Below are 6,218 nucleotides of genomic sequence, written 5' to 3'. Positions count from 1 at the left end.
CAAACATCAGTAGAAACAGATTTCAAATACCAGATATAGTCTGTGAAACTAGGCAAAATAAAACTTTATTTTTTTCATTTCCCTTCAAAGGCAGGGAGGGAAGGAGCAGGCCAAGGATATGGATGTCTGCAATATAAAGTGAAGTCCAAAGATACAATTGAATGCAACTGGGGCTCATGCCAGGCTCTTATATGAGAGAGGAAGAGCAGTAGCTCTTGTATGAATGCTTTGTATGAATAAGGTTCCAAGATTTGATTTCTCACCTCTCCAGGAGGGGCTGTGAGATACCCGATCCTGGAGTCAGAGTAGATATTACTGACCTAGTGTGACTCAGTATACAATGACTTCCTTCATTCCTATGAGACTTGTTCATTTCAATGGGATGAGTATCAAGAGATGCTTAAGGGGATCACACTCAACTTCAGAGAGAGAGAGAGAGAGAGAGAGAGAGAGAGAGAGAGAGAGATCCATAAATCATTAACAGCACAATCCTGTACATGCTTGCTCAGAAGTAAGTCTCACTGTATTCAATGGGTCTTAAGCCAAAGAAAGTGTAGATAGGAAGGCAGCCTAAGAACTGAGCCAAAGGCTACAATCTGATGCACACTTTCCTGGGAGTAAGCCCCAATGAATGCAATGGGACTTACTTCTGAGTAGGCATGTTTTTTTTTTCATGTCCTCTTTCCCAACTGGGAAAATCGAGGCCTGTCTTCGACATTGCTGTTATTGCTCATTTAAAATCAGGGAGCGCAAATGAACCGTTAAATCACAACATCAAATGGTGATAGCAAGTTCCCCAATTGGCTTTCCTGGCCCACGTGGTTTGCACACCAACATACACAGCAACGAAAGCACAGCATGTCTCAGAGAGAGACAGCCATTACGTTGCCAGCACAGAGTCTGAATGGCTGCTTGAGATCATGTAAAGGTGACTGTGTAATCATTACTAACCATGGACACCTTAGGTGTGGTAGCACCTACTGGGTTTAAGGTAGATTAAATTGTGTCTGTAAACATATGGAACTTAACTTTACATCATGTACCAATGCCACAATAAAGGAAAAACACCTCTGTGCACCTTTGGATAGCATTCTTAGACAGGACTCTCACACAAGGCTGGCCCTAATCCATGAGGCTGTGTAAGGCAGGTGATACATTTTCACCTGTATGTGCAGCAACAGGAAAGGCTTGCCACAGACATTCAAAGAAATACGCACAATGCCACTCTCCTCCCATGCACATTCATTCTACACAGACTGAACATCTACAGTATAAGGCATGTATATGACAGTCAGACCTCAGCATCCATGGGGGTTCCATTCTTGGAACCCCACTGACACCAAAAACTGTGGATAATCAAATCCATGGTTGGCTCTCGGGGGACCTGTCGTAAACTTTGGGGGGTTTGGGGGGTGCTCAGAGTTCTTGGTTCTCGAACCCTAAAGCCCTCAAGGCCCCCCCCCGTCCAATAGTACTGCCACCACCCTGTATGTGCCAGTGCCTCAGTCCAGGGACACTGAGACCCTCTAGGCTTAACTCTATCCCTTGCAGGCACTGAGCTCTTTCTCCAATTAAAGCTTTGGCCCTCAAGTTACTAGACCTCAATGAGCACTTGGTAGCTTGCTGAACGGCTAGGGGGGATTCTGAAACTTTGTCCCCAACAGGCAATGAAACAACTTGGTAAAAGAGATTTTAGTTTATTAAGTACATAAGGTTACATAAGGCAGCAAATGCTAGAGGCATAAACATCTAGGAAACATATCAGCAATAAAATAAATAAAGCTAGCTGCCTTATGTCTCTATTATGTCTTAAATCTTATGTCTTAAATCTCTATTAATCCCTATCTCTCACCTGGGTCAGTTACTCTTGTAGATCTTTTAGCTCCAGGCTACCTGTGAGGCCAGACGCCCATGGTGGACAATGGAGCTCACGGCATGCAGGATGTTGCACCCAAAAACTCTGCCCAAGAAGAACCGGAAACACCCTGTGGGGCACTCATTAGTATACTTCTAATGCTAATAGTACTGAGGTGACTTCATACTTATTTAGACAGTCCAATCAGAAACTTTTGAGGACAGAACCTTCTTGGAGTGGGTCTGGTTGCTAGCCCTCCTAGTTCTTACTCCTCCCAACTGGAGATCCATAGCTGCATTCCATTCCGCTTGATCAGGCGCCCCTCAGTCTACTGAGGTGTTAAACATTCCAAGGGGTTGTAATTCTTGTTGTCTGTCCTTTCTGGCCAGCAAAGGAGAGACAACAATCTTTTTGTTTGTTTACTCACATTCTTGCAGCTAGGAGCTGCTAGCCACTTCTCCGTTGCTGACTTAGTTTGGTTCAGGCTTCACATGCTAACCTAGGCCTAACATGTACATATTCATGTCAGGACCCCTGAACACAACTGGAGGTGCCCTCTGGTCGTGTCTGGAGGTGTTCCAAGAAGCGAGGAGGTTGCATGTGGCCTCCCCACATCTCAGAATGGCTGTGGGAGGCATCTTCCAGTTTTATCAAAAACAACCACTTCTGTTTTTTGGGGGGAAAAAATGCCTCCCATAGGCATTCTGAGGCAGAGGGAGACTGTGACTGGAGAACACCTCTGGTTGTGTCCAGAGTGTACAGGTTGACCCTCAACGTGGGTCAGAGGACCAGTATTGGATTGAATCCACGGATGCAAAATCTGTAGATTTCAATGTCTGACCTGTGTGATGATGATGATGATTTATCACCCTTCAACAACAACAAAAATTCACAAAGGAGTTTACAGAAAATCGAATAATGTACTACTAGGCATCAGCTACTAGGGGATGTGCTTCAAGGCCAGAATGTGTGAGCTACGGATGAGCTTGATTCCCAGAACCTCAAAAACTATAGATTTTTCATTCATATATTCATAACCTATAACAAAATACAATATAAGGATTTTTCATTCATATATTCATATTCATATATTCATAATCTATAACTACAGATTTTTCATTTATATATATATTTATATTTATATATATATATTTAAAGTCACTGCTGCTTAACATTGGCCCAGAAATCCAGAGAATTGATCCTCATTGGTCTTACGCATCTTGTCTTCCCTCCCAGCAGCCAGATCTCCCATTGGCCCCTGAAAGTTATCTGCAATTAAGTGCAGGAATGTGTGCATCCAAGAGGAATTAGTTAAACGAAGCAACACAAATCTCAAGCTCATTGAGAGAGGCAAATGGGTTCCAAATAGCAATCAGGAAACCCTGGCTTGCCAGATCCTTGCGAGAGCAGCACTGTGGCCAAATCATGGTTAAGGAGACTTCCAAGCCTTTGCAAAGCTTTCCAGGCAATCAGTGGGTGAATTGAGACTCTCCCCCACTTCCCATCCCCAGGACCGAAGCTGTTTTGCAGTCGAATTCTTCAGGGTTTGTGGGAGTTTCTGGCAAAGCCAAACCAGTTCACTCCTCCCTGAGCTTGGAGCAAAGGAAGTTCCTTGCCCGTCTTCCTGTTGACAGCAGTCCAAAATTGGATAATGAGCCCGAGATTGTACCCTGGAAACATGGCACAGGCCCTGCGACTCCCCGTTTCTCTCCAACAGTGTGTGTGTGGCTCAGAACAATGGCAGCTTTTGATTAGTCCAGCGAGATTCCTTCAGAGATGCTGTTGTAGGACATTGTAGAGTCTCTCTGTCACCGGATGTGCCAGATTCCCAACCCTCGGGGATACACTTTAGGTGGATCACATTCCATTGGAGTGCAAGGGATGCTGCAGCAATGAAAATCTGTTAGTTCACAGGCAAAGGCCACTGGGACTGTTCTCTGAGTCTGCCAGTGGTGTCGCTAAGGAAGTGCAGGGGGTGTGGGCCACACCAGGTGATGCACATGGGGGGGTGACACCACTGCTGGCTAAAAAATTTTTAAATCTTGATATTTTTGAATAATACCATCATGTTATATATCATCTGATGTGTAATTTCATGCAGAATGCAATGTAACAAACCACACTGAAATATCTCTATCAAAATTTATTGCAGAAAAAAAAACAGACAGTGAGGCAGGGCAATGGTGCATCACCATATCCACCTCCTGGGGTGTTGTCCCGTCCACTGCACGGGAGGAGGTCCGTCATGGCGGTGACATGCTGCCTCCCACACCAGGTGGCACAAACCTAGTGACGCCACTGGGGTCTGCATAACGTCAAAGTGTTTTTTTGTGGGTTTTTTTTTTGGAGACGAACATTGGTTATCAGACAGTGCCTGCCAACTCAAAACCTTTTGGTGCCTGAGGCATGCCTCCCCTGCTGCCAATATCCTCTTCATCCTCTTTGGTGGCCACAGCAGAGCATGACAACCCACTCTGCTCTTCTCCCACCCTGACTCGGTTTCAAAAGAGGAGGAACGGGAAGTACAGAGGAGAGGGACAGCATAGAGTGTCTCTTTTCCTCCCTCTCCGCCTGTCCTTTTCACATGCAACAAATGTGGGAGGAGAACAGAGCAGGTTACTCTGTAAGTAGCAGAGCACAGCATGCTGCTTTGGAGGCAGATGGGGACAATGAATGCCAAGAAGGAGGAGAGGACATGCATAGGAGCAGGCTCCAAGGCTGCCATCTTAGGCACCCTTTCCTGGGAGTAAGCCTCATCCGCTGTAATGGGGCTTACAACTGAGTAGACACGCATAGGAGCAGGTTCCAATGCTGCAATCCCAGGCAGCCTTTCCAGGAAGTAAGCTTCATCCACTGTAATGGGGCTTACTACTGAGTAGACACACCTGTCTCCTCTGCTGTGGAGGAAAAGCCTCTCCTTGCACTGAGTGGGGACCTGCTCAGGGAAAGGCAGGCTGCAAGGACTCCCAATGGCTGAGGAGGAGGGCGGCTCAGGATTGGCTGGTGGTCAGCCAGTGAAGGGCCCTGAGCCATTCCTACAGAAAAAGCCAGGAGCCTGCTGGATGCTGATTGGCTGAGCCTGCTGGAGAGTTGGGGAAGGGAAAAACAGGGAGCTTAAGCCTGCAGAGCGGGCAAAATTGAAAAGGGAAACCAATGCGGGGCAGGTGGGGGTGAAGGGAGAGGAGGGCAGTGAGCTCAGGGGGCGCAGGGAAGCAGCCTGCCCTCCCAACACAGGTGCCTCCTGTCACCCCCTTTGCCACTTTAACCGGGAGGAGCCGCAGCAGACAGCTGAAAGAGCCGCATGCGGCTCTAGAACCGCAGGTTGCCGACCCCTGGCTTATACCATAGTCTTTCAAGACTGAAGGTTGCCAACCAAAACATTGACTGCAGAATCCACAGACAATGGATTCCTTCAGGTCAGTTAATTTGGACATTGACTTCCTTTCCGTTTCAAAAACACTGATGTTCTACCTTCTCATTATGACACCCACAGTTAAGAACAATAGTTGAGCCCTGTCTGGAACCTTGGAGAGAGCCACGGCCATTCAGTGTCAACAACTCTGAGCTCGATGGACTGGCGATCCAATTTTCTGTCTAACCCAGAACCTTCAGTAATGTGCAATAGGGGAGGGAGCAGGCTCAGGCAGCGAACATTTGTCTGAGTCTGGATCTTACAAGCTTTACCTTATTTTCAAGGGTGCCTGTGAAACACCAGGCAGATATGAAGCGGTGTAATCAGGGGGTCAGAACAGAGCTCCAGGACTTCCCTTGTGGTGGCATTATCAGCTGCAGCACTCAGAAGCTGCCTTTAAATTTTTTCCCCAAAGGCTTTTGCTGAGAAGAAACATCAGGCTCAGCAGGAGGAAAACTGAGACAATTGCCTAGGGGTGCATTTAATGTCTAGGCCAGTGATTTTCAACCTTTTTTTTTAAATCTCACGGCACACTGACAAGGTACTAAAATTGTCAAGGCCGTCAGTTTTCATCAGTTGGCCATCACACCATCAGTTTTTTGACAATTGACACCATGCTCTTGGTGGGGGGCTCACATCCCCCAGTGACGCTACTCATAAAGACCCTTCCCCAAATTCCCATGGTACACCTGCAGACCATTTGTGGCACACCAGTGTGCCACAGCACAGTGGCTGAAAATGGCTGCTCTAGGCCAATGTCCCAAACTTTTTAGCACTGAGGCCAACTTTTTTTTAAATGACACTCTATCTGGGACCCATCTCACTTTATGAGACTAAAAAAAGTGTCACTTTACCAGCTGCTCAAGCTTCTGTTTTTATCCTTTTTATTATTGTGGGGGACTGTCTTCTGGAGTGTTTGTTGAACCCCACATTCAACGAATCGCACATTCA

Source organism: Tiliqua scincoides, chromosome 13 (genome assembly GCF_035046505.1).
Source record: "Tiliqua scincoides isolate rTilSci1 chromosome 13, rTilSci1.hap2, whole genome shotgun sequence".
NCBI classification, from domain to species: domain Eukaryota; kingdom Metazoa; phylum Chordata; class Lepidosauria; order Squamata; family Scincidae; genus Tiliqua; species Tiliqua scincoides.
This window is presented reverse-complemented; position numbering follows the sequence as displayed.